The sequence below is a fragment of the Triturus cristatus genome, chromosome 6, assembly GCF_964204655.1.
Source record: "Triturus cristatus chromosome 6, aTriCri1.1, whole genome shotgun sequence".
In the NCBI taxonomy this organism is placed as follows: domain Eukaryota; kingdom Metazoa; phylum Chordata; class Amphibia; order Caudata; family Salamandridae; genus Triturus; species Triturus cristatus.
In genome coordinates, this window is record NC_140589.1 from 18,547,596 (window position 1) to 18,561,352 (window position 13,757).

General features: G+C 46.6%; 1 protein-coding gene across 3 annotated transcripts in view; it reads left to right on the plus strand.

Moving 5' to 3' along the window:
- The window catches only part of LOC146813651 (phosphofurin acidic cluster sorting protein 2-like), a 1,059,532-nt gene that overhangs the window by 619,717 nt on the left and 426,058 nt on the right, over positions 1–13,757 (plus strand). The window lies entirely within an intron of this gene.

Here is a 13,757-nt window from a genome sequence, read left to right on the forward strand (position 1 = left end):
TTTTGAACCAACTAGCAAAAATAGCAATGTTCGAAGGGGAAGTAAAAGGCAATGAGTTAGTGTCAAAGGAGAAACGTGACTGGTCAACCGCCGTAGATTGTAAAACAGGCGAGTGACCATTTGTAGGATAAGCATACTCAGTCTCTTCGGGCAGACCACCAGCCGGCGGTATTAACAAGGGATCAGTAATTGACTGCATCTCGATGGCAACATCAGACAAGGTGGTAGAAGCAGGAAGCAACACTGAATTTCTTTGCATCGTCTGGCATGAAACTGCTGGAGTCAGACTAAGAAGTATCGGCCACTCGCTGAAGTTTGACATTGTCAATAGAGATGTACCTGTTTTCTTTGCGACCAGGAAGTGGAGGTAAAATGACTGTTCTTGTACCCTGCACTCCGAGCACTGGAACTGGTGCACGATAAGAGGGGCCGAACTCCTTCTCGTTCTCCACCTTCTCACGGACCAGGTCTCCAACTCGGGGTAGCCAGCCGACTACCGGAATCTGAAGCTCAGCATCAGACGTGGAGGGCAAGTGTTCCTTCGATAGAGTGTCTCTGGCTTCTTGTAGGGTCTGCAAAACAGCACAGTGATCATCTACGTCAAAGGGTGCGGTTGACGCCGCCATGTCTAGACCATCAAGGTCTGGGACAAACATTCTGATTCCGAAGAGCATCATGTATGGGGTCCGCCCACCCAGAGACCTTCTAGGGAGATTATTAAGTGCACGTTGGACGTTATACAAGTGGGCTAGCCAATTCCGGCCTGTGCCTAAAACACGTGCTGTCAAAGATTGCTTTAAGTCACGGTTCATTCGCTCCACCACAGCATTACCCTCAGGTCGGTAGGGGGACGAAAATTTGACTTGGACCCCCAAATTTCTCATAGCCTCCTTGTAAGCCTTGGAGGCGAACATGGGGCCCTGATCAGAATGGAAGGTACCACACGCAAAAGTTCCCACAAAGACACGCAAATCCCTGAAGACAGTCCGCGAATCAGCACTCCTTGGTGGCCATACCCAAAGAAAACGTGTGCACGAATCCACTGCAACCAAGATATACTTGTACGCAGTATCAGACGAAAAAGGACTGAAGTGATCTAGATAAACACAACCAAATGGTTTATTAGATATGTACAACTGTGTTTGTGGTGGGCGCGCAACAGTGGAAGGTTTAATCTGTTGGCAAATGTCACAATCAAGAACATAAGCGCGCGCCTGTTTGTACAAACCGAACCACCAATAACGTTGTTGTAATAGAGATATAGTAGCGGACACGCCGGCGTGGGCTGACGCCAACCCCTCGTGCGCTGCTAGTATCAGAGAGGGTCTGCAGTCCGCGTTGGGAATAATTCTGTCACCAACGTCGTTAATCCTCACTAACGGGACGTTATCAGGACTTAAGTGATAAAAATAACGAGAAGGAAAACCCTTCGGGTAATCACTTCCCTTCTCTGTAGCAGCAATAGCTGCCAAGATGTCATCATCAATCTTACTTTTAGATCTTGTAACTGCTGCCACTAAGTATGTAGCCACTGCGGTTTTTGCTGCCTCGTCAGCCAAGCTGTTATCGACAGCATGGACACCAAGTCGTTGGTGACCAAGAGTGTGAATAACATGCACAAGAGGGAGACGTTCTTTAAAGTCTGCCACTCAAACCCAAAGCAATTTATGCTTAATTGTGCTACCTTTGGTATCACGATAATCGTTTTGAGACCAGAAGTGTAAATTGTCATTGTAGGACTGGACACAATAAAAGGAGTCACTTACTATAAGAGTAGTAACTCGGGGATCAGCAAACTCCAGTGCGAGCACCAGAGCCCGGAGCTCCGCCAATTGCGCGGTACAATCACCCAATGACTGCGTATGCACGGCATCAGATTGGAATTCACCATTTACGAATGTACCCACGACAATTGCGCAAGCCGCAGAATAGGCATGCTTTGATCCAATCGCCGGCTGCGCCGAGCCGTCAGTGTATATAACACAATGGTATTCTTCGAGCGGGCGCAAAGACAGAGGAGCCGGATGAACTAATTCATACTGTAAGTACTACTGAGTCTGTAAAGAGGCGTCAAAGATATAAGTGACATCTGGTGATGTCAGAGTTGTGGCCCATTGTATCCACCGTGGATGCAAAGCTTTAGAATTTGGTACACTTGCTTTTGTCACTGCCTCTAGGGCAGGATACGGTGTTACAACCAGTATCTGTTTTCCATGCGACAGTGCGCGTTCTTTAAGGACCGCCATAAGGACAAGCTACACTCGAAGTAATCAGTAGCACAAGGGTTCAATAACCTTTTTAATGATCAAGCTTGAAGAAACCTATATCAACAGAAATAGGTAGGTTTAAATCCGTCAGACTTGTTATCCGGAAACAAGAATGAGGGTGTTGTGGACTAATATAAGCACTACTAAGGCGTTTCAACTCATAGACCAAACGTTAGGTGCGCCATGTTGCAGGGATTCTGCTTATACACAGAACTATGCGTAGAACCCCAGGACCTCAGTGAATTGTGGTGTACCAGAAACTCACCTCAGAATCCAGAACCCAGTATCCGGCTAGGATAAGTGTCCCATTCGTTATCCGAGATTTAGCTCGGCGGTCCCAATGAAAATACAACCCAGAACAAGCGACTCAGTGTACTCTCAGGAATGGTAGGAATCGGAAATACCTGTTCGTATATTATTCTCACATCAGTCCACAACAAGAATAAACGGAGACACGTTGAAAATAAAAAGAGTTTATTTTTATAGACCACGTGTCCTAAGATGCAGTACTTTGGCTAATACAAGCAGACAAATGATTATATTCAAAACCATCAGCATCGTTACAATACCATAGAATATAAAGGGAGTGATCATGTTATAAATGACAGTGGGTACTACCACCTTCCCTTAACTCAGAAGCTAATATTATTATTATGCTAATAAAAGGTCTCTTAGGCTTGAACAGGGGACCCCATACCTCACAGATCAGCTTAGTGAAATCACATCACAGGAGCATCAGAAGTCTTCTCGCAGGAAGGCTCGTCTTCGGTCTGAATATTAAACATGATGTCTGCAATATTAAAAGCACCAACTTTCAGGTATTCGCAGCTGCCTGTGTGTTATTGCTAAATAGTGGGTCGATCAACCTGGAGTGGAAAACATGCATTGTCTAACGACCCAGACTGTTTGTTACACCATGTACAGACCAAGGTCACTGCGCAGAGCTCGGGATGTTAACAACAGATTGCTCTCATGTGAGGCAAAGCGCGAGTCAGCAGTTTGTTTAAACAATAACATGTAGACGCAGTGTCGTGCGCAAAAGCAGCAAGATGGCTTTCTAACATCTAACGTGGTTATGCTAACTTAACAATGTATGTACGTATTAAGGGATTCCTTACTACAGTATTATTGTGTTGGTTGTTGTTGGTAGCTTTTGTTGTAATATTGTATTGTGGCATTGCTTGCTTTAGTTGTATTTATGTGTTGTTTCTCGTTAGTTGCATTAGTTGTATTATTGTGTTCTGTCTCGTTAGTTGCTTTAGATGTATTATTGTGTTATGTCTCGTTAGTTTTTTTAGTTGTATTATTGTATTGTGTCTTGTTAGTTGTTTTAGTTGTATTATTGTGTTCTGTCTTGTTAGTTGTTTTAGTTGTATTGTTGGATTGTGTCTCGTTGGTTGCTTTACTTGTAGTATTGTGTTGTCTCGTTAGTTCTAGTTGTATTATTGTGTTCTGTCTCGTTAGTTGTTTTAGTTGTATTATTGGATTGTGTCTTGTTGGTTGCTTTACTTGGATTATTGTGCTGTGTCTCGTTAGTTGTTCTACTTGTATTATTGTGGTGTGTCTCGTTGGTTGATTTAATTGTATTATTATGTTGTGTCTCATTGGCTGCTTTAGATGAATTATGAAATGACCATCCACCTACATTGTATGTACCATCTTTGTTGGGATCATGTCTAATTTGCTGCTTTAGTTGTAATATGAAACAACCTTTCTGCAAAAGTGTGTGCTGCCGTTTTTCTTTGGATCGTGTCTTGTTTCTTGCTTTAGTTGTATTATGAAACTACCATCTAGGAAGCATGCACTTCCATCTTTGTATGGATGGTATCTCGTTGGTAGATTTATCTGTATTATTAAACCACCGTTCAGCAGCAGCATGTGCTGCAGATATTGTTTGGGTGAATGCCACTTCTAACTGCAGTCTCCACATCTCCTTTTTTAACAGTATATGGTTCTGTCCTTTTATTGCAGAGTGTTTCTTAGTTAAGTCTCTCCACTGTATGTTTTTACACCCAACCTGCCTGGTCTACTGACCTTGTTTAAGTAATCTGCTCCATTAGACCGCCCTGTTTCTTGTCCTAAACTGTATACACAAAGAGGAACACGCGTCAATGTGCTACAGAGGATCCTGTAAGAGCATGTGTGATGGTTGGTCGGTACCTGATCAGCCCTCATTATTCAAGTCACGTGTTGTAAAGCATTCCTTCAAAGAGCTTTCATATATGTTCCCCCTTGCTCCTTTAATTATGCCACAAGGGGACCTTAATTTTGTTTTTACCTTTTTGTCGCGTGCACTATTTGCGCCTATGCACAGTAGCACCTGAGACTTATGATCCTCGAGGCGTTTTTTCTCATTGCCATCACTTCTACATGTTGTGGCGATGAATTGCAGGAGTTATCTCTTTGGTCACCATAATTCACTCTTTTTCCTGACAAGTTGGTGCTGGGGACTCAAGCATCATTTCTCCCAAAAGTGATTTCCCCTTTCAATGTGGGACAGTCCATCATGATACCAGCAGTCCTCTTCCTGCCACATCCCTCTAAGGAGAAGGAAAGGCTGCTCCGCTTGGATCCTAAGCGGGCTCTTCATTTCTACATTCATAGGATTAAGAAGCACTGGTTGGACGATCAACTCTTTGAATTGCTGAAAGAAAGCAAGGAATGGTAGTCCAGAAACAGAACCTTATTGAGGTGAATTGTCCTTTCCATTAATCTGGGTAAACGCGAGCCTCCAGACAGCACTCAAACTCATTCCACCAGGACGTGCCATTGTTGGATATCTGCAAGGCTGCTACATGGGCATCTGTACATAAAGTTGCCAGGTACTACTACATCGACTCTGAGGTCCACAGGAAATCCTGATGTAAAGTCAGTTCCTTGGACCCATCTTCTTTTGAGGGTGGGGAAAGAACTGCTTTGATGAGAATCTGTGGTCAGAAGTCTTAGTGTCGGTAACACTCTTTCTGTGGGATACTCTATCTAACCTCAGATTCCTCACTGATCCCACCTCCCCTTTCTGGGTAGTGGATTTATTGTAGGTTATAAAGTCCCAATTTAGGCATCAACATCTCAATTTGTCGGGTGCGCCACATTGATGGCGTAAAATTATTTGTTGATAAACTGACATCAGTGGAGCATTATCTGCAAGGATCAGGAGTTTGGCACCTTCTGGACTGTACCAATCTGCAGCAAAGCAAGAGACTGCACCTCTTCAATCTCTCCTTTATGTTCACTAAGACCATGGAAAAAAAAGAAGGACCACCGATCCAATTTGGACCATTCAGCAGATTGGTGGCACTTCCATTTCTGCAAATCAATATAAATAAAAGACTGTTTTTCACACTTTTGGACAGTGTGCTTGCTGAACAAACAGGCCAGCCTCCATCAGTGTTGATCAGGACCAGGTCGTGCCGCTGCAGCTGATAATGATCACAAAGAGAAAGACAGGGCGGGCCTCCCTAATTTTGGGTTCGGCACATACTTTTTTACGGGTTCTTAGTGACTTGAGAGGAGCAGTCATGGCCACTCTGTGCACAGAGGTGTTTTCTCTGCACCTTTCAAGCAAACCTCATGTTTCACATGTTGTGTCCCATTAACTTCATTGTCAGCGGTTTTCAGCGGTTAAAGATACAGTTGATTAATTCTGCCCGACCAGGCGAGACCCACCAAAGCCTTCCATTGACACCCTGGAGAATTGTCTATAGTGTCAAAGAGCACATCCCTCTGTTTCAGATGCTGTTGATGTGATCTAGTCTCAGCATGGCCTCCAAGAAGTTCCACCTGACTTGCCAAGCTGTTCATCCAAGGGAGTGAGAAGGACACATGGACCTAGGATGGCGCATGTGATAGAGCTGAGGAGATAGCAGTAGACATATGTTGATGGTCAGCAGGCACCAGGAGAAGATTCTGCTTCTTCGTAAGTAGCAGTAGACATATGTTGATGGTCAACAGGCACCAGGAGAAGATTCTGCTTCTTCGTAAGTAGCAATAGACATATGTTGATGGTCAACAGACACCAGGAGAAGATTCTGCTTCTTTGTAAGTAGCAGTATACGTATGTTGATGGTCAGCAGGCACCAGGAGAATTCTGCTTCTTCATAAATATCAGTAGACGTATGTTGATGGTCAGCAGGCACCAGGAGAAGATTCTGCTTCTTCTTAGGTAGCAATAGACGTATGTTGATGGTTAACAGACACCAGGGGAAGATTCTGCTTCTTCGTAAGTAGCAGTAGACATATGTTGATGGTCAACAGGCACCAGGAGAAAATTCTGCTTCTTAGTAAGTAGCAGTAGACGTATGTTGATGGTCAACAGGCACCAGTAGAAGATTCTGCTTCTTCGTAAGGAGCAGTAGACGTATGTTGATGGTCAACAGATACCAGGAGAAGATTCTGCTTCTTCGTAATGAGCAATAGACGTATGTTGATGGACAGCAGGCACCAGGAGAAGATTCTGCTTCTTCGTAAGTAACAGTAGACGTATGTTGATGGACAGCAGGCACCAGGAGAAGATTCTGCTTCTTCGTAGGTAGCAATAGACGTATGTTGATGGTCAACAGACACCAGGGAAGATTCTGCTTCTTCGTAAGTAGCAGTAGATGTATGTTGATGGTCACCAGGCACCAGGAGAAGATTCTGCTTCTTCGTAAGTAGCAGTAGACGTATGTTGATGGACAGCAGGTACCAGGAGAAGATTCTGCTTCTTCGTAAGTAGCAGTAGACTTATGTTGATGGTCAGCTGACATGGGAGAAGATTCGGCTTCTTCATAAGTAGCAATAGATGTATGTTGATGGTCAGCAGACACAGGAGAAGATTCTGCTTCTTCATAAGTAGCAATAGACATATGTTGATGGTCAGCAGGCACCAGGAGAAGATTCTGCTTCTTCATAAGTAGCTGTAGACGTATGTTGATGGTCAACAGACTCCAGGGGAAGATTCTGCTTCTTCGTAAGTAGCAGTAGACGTATGTTGATGGTCAACAGGCACCAGTAGAAGATTTTGCTTCTTCGTAAGTAGCAGTAGACGTATGTTGATGGTCACCAGGCACCAGGAGAAGATTCAGCTTCTTCGTAAGGAGCAGTAGACGTATGTTAATGATCAACAGACACCAGGAGAAGATTCTGCTTCTTCGTAAGTAGCAATAGACGTATGTTGATGGTCAACAGACACCAGGAAAAGATTCTGCGTCTTCGTAAGGAGCAATAGACGTATGTTGATGGACAGCAGGCACCAGGAGAAGATTCTGCTTCTTCGTAAGTAGCAGTAGACTTATGTTGATGGTCAGCTGACATGGGAGAAGATTCGGCTTCTTCATAAGTAGCAATAGACGAATGTTGATGGTCAGCAGGCACCAGGAGAAGATTCTGCTTCTTCATAAGTAGCAGTAGACGTATGTTGATGGTCAGCAGACACCAGGAGGAGATTCTGCTTCTTCGTAAGTAGCAGTAAAGGGGCTGGAATGCCAAGCCTCATGGCGGGCTTTAGCGCTAGTGGCTCCTGGTGTGAGAATCTTTTTCGATGCCACCCCAATAAACTTGTCCACAAATTTCCTCAGTGCCCCTAAGCTCTACATAGCCCCTCTCACACATAAATGTAATGTGTTTTATAGCGCTATTCATCCCATTGTAGGGTGTCAGAGCACTTTACATCACACACACATTATACAGAGACAGTGAAGCATACACATGTAAACCCGTCTATTAGAAATGTTACATTAAAAACCTTAAGATTACAAGGTATAAGAATCACGTCATCCGTACTAGCAGGCAGTAATTTTAAGCGTGTCTGGTCTGGAGAAGCACAAATTTAAGGTTTAAAGCATACCAAAGTTGTTGGGGTTGAGTTTACTGATAAGAACGTATTTCTACCCTAACAAACCATTTTTGGCACATTAGGATAATGAAAGACTGAGAAAAAACATAACGTTCTAACCTATACCTTGCAGTTTGCGTGCAGCTCTTTGTCAGTTCATAGCTCACTCTGCTAGATTAGGATTGTAATTTATGAATTGCAAGTCACAAAAGGATCTGTGGCAAAAGCAGTAACCCACTGAGCTATCGACATAAAATACAATTCTGTGATCTGCATGGTACATGCTCTTTATAGCAGGCACATTAACCCTCTGCGCTATTGTATGAGGAGTCAAAACTGTCACTAAACAGAACTCCAATCTCTCTCCAGCAGGTGCAATAATCACCAGAGTTATCTTTACAATTTTATTGTTGCCTGAATCTTGTCCAACCTGTCACTCTACCCTAAAGACGGCCCTGCCAAGCCTGACTTAGCAGGAGGACTGCAGCTGTTCAGTTGTAACCTTAACAAGCTGAAAGCCAAGCATTTGAGGCGCAGGAGCAGAGGAGAGGAGTAAAGAACTTGAGGATGGGCACTGACCTCATTAATTAATAAATAAAATTAATCCAAGATTTTTAAAGCGCAGCAAGTCACCCATGAGGGTCTCAAGGCACTGAATTGTAGGCACGGAGAGATTACGCGATTTGCCCAGAATCACAAGATGTTGACGCAGACACAGAGAGGCTCCAAAGTTGGCAGCTCAGGCCATTACACCACATCCTCTCTCTGAGAGAGATACAGGAATGAACATGCCTGAGATCTCGAGGGTACAAGCAGAGGTCGAACCATTCTGGCTCACAGGAAGGATTCAACAAATACTCAACATACAAGGGATCTCTGGCTATCCATGGGCCCCTTTGAAAACTGTTTGTTCAAAACTTAACTCTTCCAGTCCGCTTCCTCTCGTCTAAGGGGCAACAGTTTTGGACAGTGATTTGAAGATAATGGTGGAACACAGTGGAAAAGTGAGTTCTGGAAAGGGCTGATGTAGCTTTTTCTAAGAAAAGCGAGCAACCTCGGCATCACTTGTGACGCTGGAGAAGAGGATGAATCACTTTCTGGATTGGACCATAAGACGAGCTGCTTAATGTCTGCCCTTTGTTACTATGGCGACAGAATATCCATCCAGCTCGGGATCTTCTTTCTACACTCAAATGTTAGTGCCTGCTGTGTTCGCCTTCCCTTCGTTGAGGCTTCACTCCTGCTTCCTCCTCCTCCTCTGTGCATATGTTCCAAGTCTGCTTCCTCCTCCTCCTCCTCTTCGCTTATGCTCCTGGCCTGCTTCCTCCTTCTCTCCCTTGAGGATGCTCCAAGCCTGCTTATTCCTTCTCTTCTGCGCAGATGCTACAAGCCTGCGTCTTCATCCTCCTCTGTGCGTATGCTCCAAGCCTACCTCCTCCTATGCGCGTATGCGCCAAGGCGGCTCCTCCTCCTGCTCTGTGCGGATTCTGCAGGCCTGCCTGTCACTCTTCTCATTGGAGGTTGCTCTAAACCTTCTTCCTCCTCCTGCTCTGTGCGGATTCTGCAGGCCTGCTTGCCACTCTTCTCATTGGAGGTTGCTCTAAACCTTCTTCCTCCTCCTGCTCTGTGCGTATTCTGCAGGCCTGCTTGCCACTCTTCTCATTGGAGGTTGCTCTAAACCTTCTTCCTCCTCCTGCTCTGTGCGGATTCTGCAGGCCTGCCTGCCACTCTTCTCATTGGAGGTTGCTCTAAACCTTCTTCCTCCTCCTGCTCTGTGCGGATGCTCCAAGCATGCTTCCTCCTCCTCCTCCTCCTCCTCCTCCTCCTCCTCCTCCTCCTCCTCTGCGCAGATGCTCCAAGCCTGCTTCTTCCTCCTCCTCTTCACAGATGCTCCATGCCTGCTTCCTGCTCCTCCCTTGTGCGGACACCCCAAGCCTACTTCCTCTTCCTCCTACCCGGATGCTCCAGACCTGCATCCTCTTCCTCTCTTTTGATGATGCTTTAAGCCTGCTTCCTCTTCCTTTCTTTCGAGGATGCTCCAGGCCTGCTTCCTCCTCCTCTCTTTAGAGGATGCTTTTAGCCTGCTTCCTCCTCCTCTCTTCAGAGAATGCTCCAGGCCTGCTTCCTCCTCCTCTCTTCAGAGAATGCTCCAGGCCTGCTTCCTCCTCCTCTCTTTTGAGGATGCTCCAGGCCTGCTTCCTTCTCCTATCTTTAGAGGATGCTTTTAGCCTGCTTCCTCCTCCTCTCTTCAGAGAATGCTCCAGGCCTGCTTCCTCCTCCTCTCTTCAGAGAATGCTCCAGGCCTGCTTCCTCCTCCTCTCTTCAGAGAATGCTCCAGGCCTACTTCCTCCTCCTCTCTTTTGACGATGCTCCAGGCCTCCTTCCTTCTCCTATCTTTAGAGGATGCTTTTAGCCTGCTTCCTCCTCCTCTCTTCAGAGAATGCTCCAGGCCTGCTTCCTCCTCCTCTCTTCAGAGAATGCTCCAGGCCTGCTTCCTCCTCCTCTCTTCAGAGAATGCTCCAGGCCTACTTCCTCCTCCTCTCTTTTGAGGATGCACCATGCCTGCTTCCTCCTCCTCCTCCTGCGCGGATGCTCCAAGCCTGCTTCCTACTCCTACTCTGCGTGGATGCTCCAGGCCTGCTTCACACTCCTACTCTGCGTGGATGCTCCAGGCCTGCTTCCTCCTCCTCCTCCTCCTCCTCCTCCTCCTCTGGGCGGATGCTCCAAGCCTGCTTCCTACTCCTACTCTGCGTGGATGCTCCAGGCCTGCTTCCTCCTCCTCCTCCTCCTCTGGGCGGATGCTCCAAGCCTGCTTCCTCCTCCTCCTCTGGGCGGATGCTCCAAGCCTGCTTCACACTCCTCTTCTGTGCGGATGCTCCAGGCCTGCTTCCTACTCCTCCTCTGCATGGTTGCTCCAAGCCTGCTTCCTCCTCCTCCTCCACCTCTTCCTCTTCATGGTTGCTCCAAGCCCTCTTCCTCCGTCTCCTCCGCTGCGTGGATGCTCCAGGAAGGCTTCTTCCTCTTAGTGGGTGCTCCAAACTTGCTTTCTCCTCCTCTTCTACTTGGATGCTCCAGGCCTGTTTCCTCCTCCTCTCTTTTGAGGATGCTCCAGGCCTGCTTCCTCCTCCTCCTCTGGGCGGATGCTCCAAGCCTGCTTCCTACTCTGCGTGGATGCTCCAAGCCTGCTTCACACTCCTCCTCTGTGTGGATGCTCCAGGCCTGCTTCCTCCTTCTCCTCTGGGCGGATGCTCCAGGCCTGCTTTCTCCTCCTCCTCTGGGCGGATGCTCCAAGCCTGCTTCCTACTCTGCGTGGATGCTCCAAGCCTGCTTCACACTCCTCCTCTGTGTGGATGCTCCAGGCCTGCTTCCTCCTCCTCCTCTGGGCGGATGCTCCAAGCCTGCTTCCTACTCTGCGTGGATGCTCCAAGCCTGCTTCACACTCCTCCTCTGTGTGGATGCTCCAGGCCTGCTTCCTCCTTCTCCTCTGGGCGGATGCTCCAGGCCTGCTTCCTCCTCCTCCTCTGGGCGGATGCTCCAAGCCTGCTTCCTCCAGCTCTGTGCGATTGCCCCAAGCCTTCTTCCTCCTCCTCTGTGTGGATGCTCCAAGCCTGCTTCCTCCTCCTCCTCCCCCTCTTCCTCTCTGTTGTTGCTCCAAGCCTGCTCCCTCCTCTTCCTCTCTGCGGTTGTTCCAAGCCTGATTCCTCCTCCTTCTTTGTGTAGATGCTCTAAGCCTGCTTTGTCCTCCTCCTCTGTGCGGATACTCCAAGCCTGCTTCCTACTCCTCCTCTGCGCATATGCTCCAAGCCTGCTTCCTCCAGCTCTGTGCGATTGCCCCATGTCTTCTTCCTCCTCCTCTGTGTGGATGCTCCAAGCCTGCTTCGTCCCCCTCCTCTGCGTGGATGCGCCAGGCCTGCTTCCTTCTCCTTTTCCTCTTCTGCACATATGTTCCAAGCCTGCTTCCTCCAGCTCTGTGCGGTTGCCCAAAGCCTGCCTCCTCCTCCTCCTCTCTGTGGATGCTCCTATCCTGCTTTCTCCTCCTCCTCTGCCCGAATGCTCCAACTTTGCTTCCTCCTCCTGCTCTGAGCAGATGCTCCAAGCCTGCTTCCTCCTCCTTAGTGAAGTTCAAAGATGGCTTCCCCAACTTAGAAAACCTTGTTATGTATGCTTGTATGTTTGTGGTACTTCGATAACAAGAACCTACTGGGTCAAAGGCAAGGACACAGTCAACGAGCGATAGGAGAGGTAGCTGGTTTGCGGACTGTTACTACATCACGAAGTAGTGATCGACCATTATGCTCCTGTGCCTTCATGTCAGTGCTGTAGGAGTCAGTACTGAAGAGATTCAGTATTAAAAAACGTAATTTGCCTACATTTTATGACTGTCAGCTACACATTTTCCGTGCAATATACACTATAAATTGTGTTGCATGTTGGAAATTGGGCCGCTGATATGGACAGAGCCATGATTGCAGAGAAAGATGTTTTCAAACATAGAGGATGCCCACAAAAGTGGGACCGTAAGTGGGCAGCGTGGAATGCTTACCGGGGTGACATTTGCTTATCTCCTTCGGTGGAATTGCGCCATAACGAATCTAGATGGCATGACTTAGCTAATGCTGTTGAAGAAACACCTGAGTGATGTATTAAGGAGGGATGATGTATGCACAATACCATATGTACGCCTTGAATCTGATTGTGGGTTTATTTGGATGAACTCCCTCGCTGTGTTTTTGATACGATTAATAAAAAGTAAAAAATATATATATATACACCATAAATGAAAGCCAGGAAACAAGTCAAGCTAAACACACACAATATAATTAGGGTTTGAGTAGAAGGAAAGCTACAAAGGAAATTTGGGTGACATGATATGTCTGTGTAGGCTTGGGCTGAGTGCCCATGCTGTTGGGTTTCAAGGGTGAATGCTGTGAGAGTGCGATGATGTGTGGAGTGTGATGATGTGTGGAGTGTTGAGTTTTGAGTATGAATGCTGTGATAATATGTGGAGTGTTGGGGTCTCTGTGCTGCTGATGGAGACTGGGAGTGGATTCCAGTTGGAGGGAGAATGCAGCCCCACCAGGACCTACCTGCTGTGACTGTGACCTATGGACCGACCATGGAAAAATCATGTACATCCTATTTGAATAGCTCCTGAGTCTTGTGTGAAGACCCTGTCCCCAGCTACAACACCCACACACAATATTCAGTGTCTTGTGCAAAGCGTTGTTCATAACAGTGACACTGTTGGAAACATAATTAGAACTTTTGTTGAAGTTGGGTACACTGACAAGAGAGATGGGGTGGGTTTTGGTAATAATTGATGGTGATCTGTAGCCTTAGTGTGGTACTTTTAGTTTGATTACAGTTCTCACATGTTTTTTCTCTTTAGAACACTGAGTTATTGCCAGATGACATTTTAAATTAAGTACTAATGGGTTTTTTTCAACCTTTAATTCTCAAACAAGTTATAAAAAGGTTCAGATAGCACAATTTAGATTGAAAGCCATATATCCCATCATGTGAGAGGTAAAAACAGCCAGCACGATCGAGTTGGAGTGGCACTATGAAGTGTCCGTGGAACAACTGTAGGATAATTGTGAGATGGGACGTAAACGTCTTAAGAACCCCATGTGCACACCATATCAGGGGGTCTGAGACAAATGTCCACAGTTTGAGTC